Source organism: Palaemon carinicauda, chromosome 37, assembly GCF_036898095.1.
Source record: "Palaemon carinicauda isolate YSFRI2023 chromosome 37, ASM3689809v2, whole genome shotgun sequence".
In the NCBI taxonomy this organism is placed as follows: domain Eukaryota; kingdom Metazoa; phylum Arthropoda; class Malacostraca; order Decapoda; family Palaemonidae; genus Palaemon; species Palaemon carinicauda.
The window spans coordinates 43,431,734-43,446,688 of record NC_090761.1 but is presented as its reverse complement, the minus strand read 5'-3'; the positions used below and the strand labels follow the sequence as shown (position 1 = coordinate 43,446,688).

General features: G+C 38.6%; 1 long non-coding RNA gene across 3 annotated transcripts in view; it reads left to right on the top strand.

The window, feature by feature from the left end:
• LOC137629605 (uncharacterized) overlaps nt 1-14,955 on the top strand; it is a 131,065-nt gene that overhangs the window by 48,313 nt on the left and 67,797 nt on the right. For 2 of the 3 annotated variants that reach the window (XR_011041551.1, XR_011041549.1), the window contains exons 3-4: nt 7,646-7,792; nt 11,846-12,299. The exons of the other annotated variant lie outside the window; for it this stretch is intronic. This is a non-coding gene — a long non-coding RNA (uncharacterized lncRNA). Of the gene's footprint in view, nt 1-7,645; nt 7,793-11,845; nt 12,300-14,955 lie in introns of those variants that run through there. 3 annotated transcript variants of the gene reach the window in all.

Genomic DNA, 14,955 nt, shown 5'->3' with positions numbered 1-14,955 from the left:
ATAGCTGCAACTCTGTTGCTCGACAGAAAACTCTAAGGTAAAATTCGCCAGCGATCGCTACACAGGTTGCGGGTGTGCCCAACAGCGCCATCTGTCGTCCAGATACCCAGTACTCAATGTAAACAAAGAACTCAATTTTCTCTCTGTCGTGCTCCCGACAAGACGTGCTTATTCGCTGTTGCTAAACTGGATTTGTTTTCACAACTAATTGGTGAAGTACACTATTCTAGTTTTGAGCTTTCGCTATGCAGGTGTTTTATCTTCATCTTAAATCTTGAACTCGTTTTGGATAGATTTAATTATGGTGACAAAGAGAGTATGGACTTTCTTTCACTTTTAAATGGCCGACCCTTCCCTTAGCGGAAGTGTGTTTAGGCTTTTAGTAATTATATCACGTTATAGATTTTCCTCTATATATTTTATATATCTCCGCCTTTATTAGGCCTCTTCGATTAACTTTCCATTTATTATAAACATATAAAAATAATTTTAATGTTTTGTTTATATAGACCTTTCCTGAGAGTAGGCGGTCCTAACTTGGAAACCGAAGTTAATCAACGTTGAGCCCTTTATATCTTAATTAGCTTTTAAAGAGCTAAGGATTTAAAACTTTTTAAATGTAATATTTTATGAAAGAATTTCTTTGATAGTCTTCGTACTGTTTTCAAAGATGAACTAACGTTTAGTTTATTTATGCTACGCAGTTGTTGACGTTCAGGACGTTCAACATGCGCTCTATCGTTACGATAGAGAGAGAGTGTATCACGGTTTCACTTTGCAGTAAGAGTAAATCGATTCTGACGTTTTGTTCATTCTTTCTTAGCTTAAATGTTTTAAATTCTATTTTAAAGGAACTTTTTATTTGAAAAACCTTTCAGTTTTTTCCTTTAGTCAAATAACAAGTTTTTTTGACGAAATATAATTGGGCTCTTCTCTTAGGTGCGAAATCAAGAGAGAAAAGAGAGAGAGATAGAGACGGAGGGAGAGAGAGGAGAGAAAACGTTCCGTTCAAGCGGGTAACGTTGTTCTCGTGTTACTCTCGTCCCTAGTCGCTGTACGGGGAGGAAGGATAAAACGTTTTAGTTTTTTATTCTCGTCCCCAGGCTATGTGCGGTGAGAGATTGAAAACGTAGTTATATGAACTAGTGTTTAGTCTCTTTCCCAGCCACTGATTTTTTTATCTTTAAATATGTTTTCTGTTTTTTGCTGGTATTAATGAGCTTGCATTATACGACTGATTTCGCAATTACTACCTTTTAATGAAGGGTAGAATTGCGTGTTTCAGGTAGAAATCAGTAAAAATTTCAGTGAAATAAGTGCAAAACAGAAAATCGAAGTGATAAAGTGATATGCGCAAAGTGTTACAGTGTTGCGTCCGAGGGTTCGTCTGTTCGTGCCTGTCGTTCACCTAGTCCGGGACCTCTTACATGCTCCCAAGCCCAGGGGAGAAGTAATGTCAAACGACTTATGGGTTCGAGAGGCCTTGACCAACGAACAGACGTTTTTCCCTCTATGGTATCGGGTGTATCTTACCAAGATCTCCCCTACCATAAGACGAGAGAGACGTTGTTTCTCCTCGTCATCCGAAGGCTTTTCGCATAAGAAACCTGTCACAAGGTTTCGAAGCCCTTAAGCGAAAGTCAGTCCTTTCAGGACAGGTCCAGCGTCCTGGTTACAAACATTAGGACAGCTCTGACCCTATGCAGTCATCGGATAACTGCTCGCCGCCTAACAAAAGCGTAACACAGACTCTGAGAGTCTTTTTTTGTAGGCAAAGTGTTGCGGTCACAGACGTTACCCTCGTCTCTTACCACAACCATTTCCGTTGATCCTTAAGGGGTTGTATGGCAAGACATGCAGTATATGCTTGCCTCCCTTATGGAAGACTATTCTGCCGATTAGTCCGTTGAGTCTAGCCGTTTATCTCATCGATATCCTGGCTTTCAGCCAACCTAACGTTCCTTTGTGCTTACTGTTGACGTTGGCGTAGCTTAGTCACGTCAGTCAGGTTGTTTAGAACCACACTCGATGCGGTCTCGTGTGGTTTTTCAGCCGCATTTGGACGTTAGGCCACTTGCTGAGGCTCCTGTTGACGTTCAAGACGTTCACTAACAATCGGAGTTGACTTGTTTTGACGCTGTGCGTCAACCTCCGCATTCTAGAGTTGTTTTGACTGCTCAGTCTAGGCAGTCAAAGCAGTCTCGAGTAGACGCTGTGCGTCCTCACGCACCTGTTGTGGTTGACAGTTCAGTTGTTGACAGTTCACAGACTGTCAAGCAGTTACATGACGTTGCGTTCTGGTCCGCTACTAATGCACCAGTGAGTGTGGACTCTGCTTGTAAAGCATTGCCACCACGGTAGGTCTCTCCCTTGCTTGAGACTCAGCTTTTATCGGACAAGGTTCCTGTAGATGAGGAAGTTGCTGTTCCCCCTCCTACTGATATTCCCTTGAGGACTCTGTCAGATGGAGAGGAGCCTAAAGCTGCTTAGCCTCCTATGGACTTTAATTAAATCATGATGATTTTTTTAAGGATCTTTGTCCGGATCTTTTTGTAACTGCTGCTCCTCGTTCGCCTAAACGTCAGAGCTTACACTAGGCCTAGCTACTTCGAAGCCGTTGTTTTTAAGCTAGTGCTCTCTCGCTCTCCTAGAGAGCTTTACGTTGGCTAGGCGACTGGTTTTTCACCAGGAGGAGTTTGGGGGATACAGCCTTTGCTTTCCCTTCTTTTAAACTGGTTTATAGAGCGAGAGTCTGATATGACACGAGAGAAGTTCTCGGCTTGGGAGTTCATGCCTCTGTCCAGATAGACTTCTCAATTCTCGTAGACTCTCCCTGGCGCCTGGCCAGGAGACGCTCCAAGTTGTTTACAGGTCAACTTCACAGCTGTTTTCGAGCCTTTGAAGTTTTGCTGTACAATTATGTCACGCATAACAAGGCTTTCAGGGATGGTAAACGGTACCGCCTCAGTCGCTAACCCCGTCTGTTGCCACACCTGCTCCTGTAGACCCTAAATGGGCTTTGCTGCAAGACATGCAGTCCAAGCTTGCGTCCTTGATAGAGGACTTTAATGCGGAGAAGGTTGCTACCGAACCTTCTGGCCAACAACCTTCCAACCGGTCGGTTGTGCGCCCTGTTGACGCTGAGGTAACCTACTCGCGTCTACCAGTCGAGGTGGTTCCTCCACCGATGCGACCCGGTGTGGATTGCCAGCCGCACGTTGACGTTAAGCGACGCTCGGAGGTGGTTGTTGACGTTCAGGACGTTCAACAACCAGCAGAGGTGACTTGTTTTGACGCAGTGCGTCAACCTCAGCAACCCGGTAGGGTGTTGACTGCACAACCCAGACGGTCTAGACAGTCTCGGGTTGACGCTGTGCTTCCTCGCGCACCCATGGTTGTTGACAGTTCACAGACTGTGCAGCAGTTCCATGATATTGCGTCCGGCTCCGTCACGCATCCACCAGTGCGACCGGACTCAGCGAGCCAGACGTTGCCCACTCCGTTGCCGTTTCCTCATCAGTTTTCGGATGAGGAACCCTCTGATGAGGACGTTGCTGAATAACAAGACGATCAGCCCCCAGAATAGATCAAGCCCTGCTATCCATCCAGAAGATGCTGAAGAAGGAACGCTGCTCAGTCAGACTGTGGATGAGTCTGGTAGGGACGCTGTCATCCGTGGAACAATTTGTGTCACTAGGAAGACTACTCCTCCGTCCTCTTCAATACCATCTAGCTTTTCACTGGAAAAAGGACAAGACACTAGAAGCGGTCTCGATCCCGATTTCCGAAAAGATGAAGTCTTGTCTGACTTGGTGGAAGGACAATATCAACCTAAGAGAGGGTCTTCCCCTGGCTGTTCAGACTCCCAACCACGTTCTCTTCTCGGACGCATCGGACGTGGGCTGGGGCGCGACACTAGACGGTCGGGAATGCTCAGGACTGTGGAACTCGAGTCAGAGGAGCATGCATATCAACTGCAAGGAGCTGTTGGCAGTACATCTGGCCTTGAAAAGCTTCAAGTCTCTCCTTCGAGGCAAAGTGGTGGAAGTTAACTCGGACATCACCACGGCCTTGGCGTACATCTCCAAACAAGGAGGTACCCACTCACTGACGTTGTACGAGATCACAAGGGACCTGCTCATCTGGTCAAAAGGTCAAGACATCTCCCTAGTAACGAGGTTCATCCAAGGCGACTTGAACGTCATAGCAGATTGTCTCAGTCGGAAAGGGCAAGTAATTCCAACCAAATGGACCCTCCACAAGGATGTGTGCAAGAGACTTTGGGCCACTTGGGGTTAAACCATCCATAGATCTCTTTGCAACCTCGCTGACCAAGAGGCTTCCAATCTATTGCTCTCCAGTCCCGGACCCAGCAGCAATACATATAGATGCTTTCCTCTTAGATTGGTCACATCTGGATCTCTACGCATTCCCACCGTTCAAGATTGTCAACAAGGTACTGCAGAAGTTCGCCTCTCACGAAGGGACAAGGTTGACGTTAGTTGCTTCCCTCTGGCCCGCGAGAGAATGGTTCACCGAGATACTTCGATGGTTAGAAGACGTTCCCAGTAGTCTTCCTCTAAGGGTAGACCTTCTACGTCAGCCACACGTAAAGAAGGTACTCCAAAGCCTCCACGCTCTTCGTCTGACTGCCTTCAGACTATCGAAAGACTCTCGAGAGCTAGAGGCTTTTCGAAGGAAGCAGCCAGTGCGATTGCTAGAGCAAGGAGAGCTTCTTCCATTAGAGTCTACCAATCGAAGTGGGAAGTCTTCCGAGACTGGTGCAAGTCAGTTTCTGTATCCTCGACCAGTACCTCTGTAGCTCAAATAGCTGTTTTTCTCTTATACCTGAGAAAAGGTTGATCCCTTTCAGCTCCCACTATCAAGGGCTACAGAAGCATGTTGGCATCGGTCTTCCGGCATAGAGGCTTAGATCTTTCCAAACATAAAGATCTGCAAGACCTCCTTAAGTCTTTTGAGACCACCAAGGAGCGTCGTTTGGCTACCCTGGATGGAATTTAGACGTGGTACTAAGATTCTTCATATCAGACAGGTTGGAGCCGTTACAATCAGCCTCCCTGAAAGATCTCACTCTTAAGACACTTTTCCTGGTATGCTTAGCCTCGGCTAAAAGAGTCAGTGAGATTCATGCCTTCAGCAAGAACATAGGATTTTCGTCAGAAAAAGCCACTTGTTCGCTACAACTTGGTTTTCTAGCCAAAAATGAGCTGCCTTCTCGGCCTTGGCCTAAATCTTTCGATATCCCCAGCTTATCGGAGATCGTAGGCAATGAACTAGAAAGAGTCTTATGCCCTGTTAGAGCTCTTAAGTTCTATTTAAAGCGTACTAAACCTTTACAAGGCCAATCTGAAGCTTTATGGTGTTCAGTTAAGAAACCATCCTTGCCTTTGTCAAAGAATGCTTGGTCAGACTTTATCAGATTGTTAATACGAGAAGCTCATTCACATCTGAGTGAGGAAGACCGAACTTTGCTTAAGGTGAAGACGCACAAAGTTAGAGCTGTAACAACTTCCGTGGCCTTTAAGCAAAATATATCTCTGCAAAGTATAATGGACGCAACCTATTGGAGAAGCAAGTCAGTGTTCGCGTCATTTTACTTGAAAGATGTCCAGTCTCTTTACAAGAACTGCTACACACTGGGACCATTCGTAGCAGCGAGTGCAGTAGTGGGTGAGGGCTCAACCACTACAATTCCCTAATTCCATAACCTTTTTAATCTTTCTCTTGAAATGTTTTTATTGTTGTTTTTGGGTTGTCCGGAAGGCTAAGAAGCCTTTCGCATCCTGGTTGATTTGGCGGGTGGTCAAAGTCATTTCTTGAGAAGCGCCTAGATTAGGGGTTTTTATGAGGTCCTGTTGTATGGGTTGCAACCCTTGATACTTCAGATCCTAGGGGCCGATCAGCATCCTAAGAGGATCGCGAGGCTCCGTAAGGAAGACGTACTTAAAAAGGCAGAGTAATTGTTCAAGTCGACTTCCTTACCAGGTACCTATTTATTTTGTTTTTGTTATTTTGATAACTTCTAAAATGAAATAAAAATTCTTAGCTCATAATAATGTAAACATATTTTGCTGGTCTCTACCCACCCCCCTGGGTGTGAATCAGCTATTATAATCACCGGCTAAGTTAAATATTGAAAAATGTTATTTTTATAATAAAATAAATTTTTGAATATACTTACCCGGTGATTATAAATTAAAGGACCCTCCCTTCCTCCCCAATAGAGACGCAGTGGGACGAGGAGAAAATTGGGTTCTTTGTTTACATTGAGTACTGGGTATCTGGACGACAGATGGCGCTGTTGGGCACACCCGCAACCTGTGTAGCGATCGCTGGCGAATTTTACCTTAGAGTTTTCTGTCGAGCAACAGAGTTGCAGCTATTATAATCACCGGGTAAGTATATTCAAAAATTTATTTTATTATAAAAATAACATTTTTACCCTTTTAATCTCTATTTATTTCACATCTAGATTTTATTGTATGAAAGTGTTACGATTTCTATGAAAGGTTAAAATGAATGGTGTGAGTATACAGATATGATTGAATGATTTTCGTTATATAGCGCTGAATGGCCTTTGATGCCCCAGTGCTTGGCTTAATGCCTAAATCCTATATTCAATTTAATTCAACCCACAGGAGCCTCGATACATTTCCTATCGGCCCTGTGTTGGCTACACAACAGCTGGTCTAACCTTAGGCTCCTTAATGGACAGGTAGCAGAAGGTTGAGGGCATTGTTACCCGGTTTTAGACTGCATGAATGAAAGAGTATATCTGGCCCTTACTTCTTTCTTCATCCTCCCCTCTCTTGGGGAAAGCAGCATCCTGGGTTCTCTGCATAGCTGATCTCAAACCTCTGCAGGTAAACCATGCTTCCTTGTGTTCCTAGTATTAAGTTAATACTGTCACATCCCCCATACCCTGACGGGGTGGTATTGGGAACGTCCTAGCCTAGAATTCCAGCTAAAGGACTTCAGGTCGACTTCCTAGGACAAGGCACACTTCTTCCCTCCACACACAAGCTTATGTAGGCCGCACGTTTCTTGCGTAGCAAGAAACTTGCGAGGTGCAGGGACTCTTTTTCTCGAGTGCTGCTCACTCGGATTCTGAGTCCCCGGGTAAGCCAAAGCCAGTAAGGCTGGGGACTTTCCACCTTACCCAAGGGTAAGTCACCCTATGTAAATAGCGTGGTTTGTATTTCGGTTACGGAACAAATGACAAATTCGGAGATATTTTGTATTTTTCCTAACCATACAAACCTTAGCTATTTACACATATTTGGCCGCCAGCCCTGTCCCCCAAGGCAAGTCCTACCTCTAAGTGAAGTGAAGCAGTTCACCGGTGTGTGAGGGGGGGAGGGGTAGCTAGCTACCACTCCCCTACCCCCTTGCTAACTAGCGCGGGGGGTAAAACCCTCGTTAAAATTCTAATGGCTCGTCATTTTAGCTACGCCGAAAGTAAACCCTATATAAATAGCTAAGGTTTGTATGGTTAGGAACAAATTATCTCCGAATTTGTCATCTTGGAAGTTTTATGTAATTGAAGACTTTAATAATCTGTGAATAGTTGAACTGTACTATATAGATTTTTCCTTATGTAATTAATACAGATTTTTTATTTCAGACAAGGCTTTGGTATTGGGGCTTCGACATTTAAATTGTTCATTTTGATACAGCCCAAGTACAGTATTGTGTAATTGGAGTCTTAATTATCATCTTGATAAATCAAAAGAAATTGTGACAATCAGTACCTCAGAGTCAAAAAGTTGCAGTAAGTTTTGCTGAAATATTTATACTAGTTTACAAATGGGATTAAAAGTTCTGGAAATGTATTGTTTTTTGGTAACCGATAGTAAAGGTGTGGTTTTGACTGCTTGCATGTACACAGTCCTCATACATAATGGTAGATTGATATTAAACTTGTTTCATCAAGTTTTTTTCTAAGCTGTATAACTGTTTGGTTAGAGTCCATATGATTGAGAACTGGTTAAAAGTTAATATAGCATCCCTTCATAACTGTAAAGGTAAATAGAAAATTGTAGCATGGTGTTTTGTTTTGTAAACATTTAATGAACTTTGAGAGTAAGATAGCAATCCTTTTTATAGTAAAGCCATGTATGCAGAATGACGTAAATATCATCTTCATGTTAATTAAGTATCTCTGTTCATTAGGTGGTCCCCATTTATTTGGTTTTAACAGCATCTAATTTTGAGTAACTTTCATGTTTTTTATATCTTCATTAATGTCTTTATTTTTTGGCCCAACTCATCAAATTTTATATAGAGGTCCCTTCTAAGTTAAAATGTTTGGATAATTTACAAAATAAATTCTTTTTAACATGTAATTTGTTCCAGAGGTTACTAAGCAATATTTCACTCAATTATTTAACTACTTCACTTTAATTGTTCAGTGGCTACTTTCTTCTTGGTAAGGGTAGAAGAGACACTTTAGCTATGGTAAGTAGCTCTTCTAGGTGGACGCTCCAAAATCAAACCATTGTTCTCTAAGTATTGTGTAGTACCAAGCCCCTGTACCATGGTCTTGCAATGTCTTTGGGTAGAGTTCCTTTGCTTGAGGGTACACTAGGCTACTATTCTTTTATTTTTCTTCCTCCTTTTTTAAATGTGTTGAGCAGTCTTGATAGAAGTTGCTACTATTCTTTTATTTTTCTTCCTCCTTTTTTAAATGTGTTGAGCAGTCTTGATAGAAGGGCCATGGATGCTTGGTGGTTTATCAAGAGGTTGTCTTTTCCTTATTGATTTCTTTATCTCCCTCACAGGTAGTAATTTTCAAAGCCATCCTTACTGTCCTCCCTTCAGTTGAAGTGGCTATTTTTTAATGGTACTTAACCTTGCATGGTGTCGGCTCTGCATGTTGATAAATTTCATATTTTTTTTAAAATCTAGTCTATGGGTTGTATCAATCACTTTTTATATATTTTGTACTTGTTTTGTATCAGTATTGTTTAACTAATTGTTTAGTATGAAGAATTTTTTTTATTGCTTTTTAATTCTCATCCTGTCAGATGACATTAAGCAAAATCCAAGGCCAGTATGTCCTATACTTTCGCCATTTTGTCAACTGTATTGCACTCTTTTGGACTGGATGCAAATATTCAAGTTGCATCCAGACAGTACAGTATATTCTTTTAAGCTCAGGAACTTTGGTTTCTCAAATGAGACACTTGTCTGAGCTACTTACTACAGGTTTTAAGAAACCAGTAATTTTGAAACTGGATGCTGCCATTCCTAGACCAAGGGAAATGGCTGTGTATATCAGGACTGAGTACTCTGCTTCTCATAAATCCTGCTCTAAATGTGAATGTCATGAGATTCAGGTAATAAAAGTCTGTGGTAGACATAACTTCTATTTTTCTATCTACCGGAATCCAGACATGGATTATTCTATCTTCAATTGTCTTCTTGCCATTATGGCTATGATAAATAATTTGGTTTTGTTGATGATTTCAATGCTTTCTATGGGTGGTTAAATGCTGCTTTATCTACTGATTGCCATGGCTTATTGAATTTTACCTCTAAATCAGGCTGTGAGCAAATCATATGTAAAGCTACTCACAGGTCTGGTACCTGCTTAAACCTAGTATACATTGACTCCCCAGGCATTATAACAAGTAAGGTTGGTTCTCCAATTTGGACATCTAATTGTGCCCTAATTTCATTAGTAGTGAAGACAGGAAAGCCTGTCCCTGAATTTCATTTTGAATAATTTTTTCAACTAGAATTGGTCACAATTGTTTGATAATGTAAGTCTGTTGTTGTTGTTTTGAATGAAAATCTAGGAAGTGTTGAGTCTTGTTGTTTTGAAGGAAAATCAAGTCTCCATAATTGATAGGGGTATCCCTTCTCGTGTGCTAAGTACCAAGGGAAAGACAAACCCTGGTTCAATGATGATTGTAGATGTGTTTACAGTATTTCGAGAAGCAGGAGGCCTATCTTCTTTGGAAGAGCAATAGATCAGATTTGATTTGGAGTAATCATACTCGGCTAAGAGCTTTTACTCATTTTAGGCTTCAACTGAAAAGGTATACTCTTTAACCATAAAAAACCCTTTCTGGTACAATCCAGGAACATAAGTGGTGGGCTACCCTTAAATCTGCACTCTGGTGTAGATGTAACAGTTCCTTTACTTAAACTAGATGGTTCTGTCAATCACTGTCCAAAGGAAAAGGCAACCCTTTTGGTTGATGTTTAACAATAAACAGTTATAAGAAACTTGATCTTCCTCATTCCTGTTTTCCCGAGGCTAAACTAACTAGTTTAGCTTTTCAATCTTGGGAAATTAAAGCTCTCTTGATGGACCTTGATGCATTATGAAAGTGTAGACCCAAGTGGTACTTTTCCTTTGTATTTGGTATAAAGACTGCAGATTTCTTAGCTTCTAAGTTATATTACTATCTGCAAGGTAGCAAGAAAAGGTTCTTTTAGCACTTTGTTGGGGCATGAAGTTGAACTCTAACAAAACTCAAAGTATGATTGTAAGTAGGTTAAGGGCAGTGGCTCCTCAACATCTACATCTCAGTATTGATAAGGTTTCTTTAACTGTATGACTTGAAATTTTAGATGATTTTTTATAGCAAATTTCCTTTTGAGAAGCACATTTGATCTCTTCTTCAAATGCACAAAATATTGGGATGTTGTGAAAGGCTTAAGATTTTTTATGATCAATCTTATTTTAAAGACTTGTTTTTACTTTTTTTCTTTCATTCTGCCTTCTTTCGAGCATTCTTCACCTGTCGGGTGGTCAGCTGTTAGTTTTCATCTTAATATGTTGAACAATATCTTGCTGTCTATTAAATTGTTATTCCTGATCCAGATATACATCTCTGGCATTGTCGTTCAATTAGTTCTTTATACATGTTGCATAAGATCTTTCATATCTGACCATTCTTTACATTCAGATCTTCCCAGACAGTGCCATCTTGCTTGTAATACTAAGTATGCAGTTAATTCTAATATTCTTGCCTTCCCCATCGTAAGGCTCAATACTACACAGTATTCTAGAAGTTATGACCACATTGTAGAATGATCTTCCTAATCAGGTAGTTGAATCAGTGGAACTTCAAAGTTAAAACACGCAGCAAATGTTTTTATGTTGAAAAGGCTGACATAAGTTTTTATATTTTGATTATGAAAGATCTATTTTAATGTTGTAACAGTTATTCTAATTGTTCATTACTTGTAGTTTATTTCCTATCTTCAATGGGGTGTTTTCAACTTGGAGCCCTTGGGCTTATAACATCCTGCCTTTCCAAGTACGGTTGTAGCTTAGCTAGTAAAATGGCATGGCATTACTGAAGATGCCAAGGATGTCAAACTTGAAGGTGCACTGACACATTTGTTCCAATAGTCTACCGGGTAGGAAGGGTCCTAGCTTAGCACCTGCATTCGCTTTATACCCATGACATTAGAAGGTTAAGTCTGTAATTTGACTCCTTTATGGGAGTGATTGCATTAACAAGCCTTAGTAAGTGAACTGGCCAATTTTTGGTGTTAGGAACTTTCTCCTTCCTAAGGCCAAGTCTCCTATTAAAGGATGATGGTTTGTATAGGAACTTTCTCTTTCCTAAGGCCAAGTCTCCTATTAAAGGATGATGGTTTGTATAGGAACTTTCTCTTTCCTAAGGCCAAGTCTCCTATTAAAGGATGATGGTTTGTATAGGAACTTTCTCTTTCCTAAGGCCAAGTCTCCTATTAAAGGATAATGGTTTGTATTCATGTAATAACAAATGTCAAATTTTTTAAGGATTTTTATTTTTGTAATTTTCCTACCTTTGCTAACTTCTAACATCTACCTCTCCTTAAGTCCTAGGTTTGTCAAGAGTGGGAGCTTTACTGAATGCCAGGAGGGTGGAGCTTACCTTCTACCTGCAATCACCTATGACCACCTTGTTAGTCTGTTTCAGCTTGCTGAAATTGTACTATTAAAGGAAGACACTTTTTATAGCCAGGAAAGATACAAATTCATGTATTTATAGCTAGGAAATATACAAACTAATTTCATAACTAAAATGATTTATATGCAAAATAATTTTGTTATGCTTGGAAATTTAGAAGTTATGAATTTCCAGTGTTGATGGTTTGCTTTGATTTTCTAAACCATTCTCTACACTAAAATCAATTTTTTGAAAGTTACTTTTTTGAAGAGAAAAAATCATTATACATCATTTATCATCAAAAATTTATTGATCCAGGTTAGTTATTATTGCATTATTATTTTAAATAGGCTTTTATCAATAACTTGTCCAATTTTAGAAGCTGGAAGAAATATAAAGGATGTCAAGGGGATATATAGGTTAAATTAATGATTAAAAAAAAATTCAGGCTTTGGTCACATGTTTAATAATCTGTGAAATTAGACCTCATTAATTCAGGCTTAAGCAGTGGACCTGACTGTAAATGTGAAATTATAGACCTGAATAACTCAGGCTTAGGTCATAGATTTAATGTGAAAATATAGACTTCGGTAATTTAGGCTTGGATCAAAGATTCAATCTGTGAAATTATACTGTAGTACTCATTAAGTCGGTATTACATCTCTTAAGATTTAATCTATGAAATTATAGACCTCGTTAACTCAGGCTTAGGCCTTAGATTTATTCTTATTCTGAAATTATACCTCATTAATTCAAGCTTAGATCATAGACCTGAGTATTATTGTGAAATTATAGACCCGATTAACTCGAGTTTAACTAGTGGGCTTTACTCTTTTTGTGAAATTATAAACCTCAATAACTCAGCCTAGGTCATAGAATTAATCTTATTTTGTGAAATTATGGACCTCATTAACTCAGGATCAATTCATGGGCTTGAATCTTATGAAATTATAGATCTCATTAACTCAGGCCTAGGTCACAATATAGGTCACAGTCTTATTGTGAAATTATAGACCTCACTAATTCAAGCTTACCTAGTGGGCTTTACTCTTATTGTGAAATTATAGACCTCATTAACTCATCTTAGGTCATAGATTTAATCTTATTTTGTGAAATTGTAGATGTCATTAACTTGGGCTTAGGTCATGGGCTTGAATTTTAGGAAATTATAGATATCATTAATTCTGGCTTAGGTCATGGGCTTGAATCCAGTGAAATTTTGGATCTCATTAACTCGGGCTTAGGTCATGGGGTTAAATCATGTGAAATTATAGATCTCATTAACTCGAGCTTAGGTCATGGACTTTAACCTTATGGGGAAATCATACTCCTGATTAATTTGAATCTTAGTGAAGTGATAGACCTCTTTAAATCTGGGAAATTATAACCTAGTTTGCCATAGGCTATAAATTTAATGATAGCATTAACTTAGGTCATGGACTTGAATCTTTGGCTGGAACTGTAGTCATTATTTCTAAGGTCATGGATTTAATTTCATCTTTGAAATGATATCACTCATTACTCATCATTAATTTCATTTTGGAGAAATTGAAGCACTTGCAGGAAAATGATAGCTATTAGTAGTCTTAAGTCCTACTTCAATCATTCTGGAAGATTATAGCACTCTTTAACTACTTGCCTCTATAATATATCTTGAATGGACAATTCAAATTGTAATCCTTTTTTAAAAAATTTGACAATTTAGTGGGCATACTTCATTCTTGCTTGGTTTATAATTTATTTGGAACTGCAGTTAGAATGCTATTTTTCGATGGGTGATGTTAAAAACAGTAAAAGTTTACTTTAAAATTGATTTTGAAATTGGGGAAAATTCTGAAGCTCGATATTAATCAGTAAATAATTTGAACTTTATTTCAATACTATTAAAAGTAAGAGTAGCTTTAGCTTTTTAACCCTTTCAGTGCTGTCATTCGGCCAAATTTTTCAAAAATAGTCTGTATAGAGTTACAAGGATTTTCATATTAGCTCCAATAATATTTTATTTTATTTTGAAAAATTTTTTGAGCTTCAAATTTGTGTGTGAAATCATTTTCAAGACTTAAGTCTTACTGATATTGTTTTAATTATCATTTTGATTTTATGTATAAGAATGCTTTCCCTTTATTAAGATATTCCTACTGATTTCATACTTTACTAGATTTGAGAAAATGAAAAGTCTTCAAATGAAAAACTGAGTCATTAGTTCTTTTGATATATCATGAATATCTGTAAATAATTGAGACTAAATTAGTTATTGCTTTAACTTTGCTTTGAAAGTTCTTTAAATTTTTGGTTTAGCCTATGCTTTTTTCTGAATCAAATTACTTGATTTTGTATATAAAATTATATTTAAAGCTAAATTTTGTTATTTGAAATAATTTCCATACCAAAGTATCAAAGTTTTTTTTTAATTTGAAGTTGGACGTAAATTAATTTTGAATCTATGGATAGGATTTTTATAGTATATACTTGGTTTGGTAATTAAATTTATATTTCTTTATTTACAAGTACACGAGGAAAACAGGTTTATGCTTAAAATTCACAGCAGTAAAAATTACTTGAAGATATTTTGAAATTAGATAGAAATTATAAAAACCTCTTTAGTAATAACAGTACTGTTTTAGTAATTTTGAAGTAAAATTCTCCTAATTCACAGTTTAGTCTTCTTGTTTTTAAAGTTTTGCTAATATGGAATATCTTAATACTGGTACAAATTTTAAAATCTCATCTGGATTGCTTTGTTACTTTAGCATGTACTGTAATGGTTTAGGTCACTTTAAGTAATATTGCATATGTTCTTGTAAGTTATTTTTTTATTTTCCATGCATTATTAGTAAATTGTTACATGTCTGAAAGTATTTGAGTAATCTACCATAGATCTTATGGTCTGGTTTTCTCAACTATTAAGACTTTTTGCCTTAGCGATAGGAATTGTATACTAATTCATAAATGTAAGTCTTGATATTTTTCTCTTTAGTAACCAGCTTTGAGAAAGTAAATTTCCCTTCAACATTTCAAATTAAATAGATTTTAGAATTTT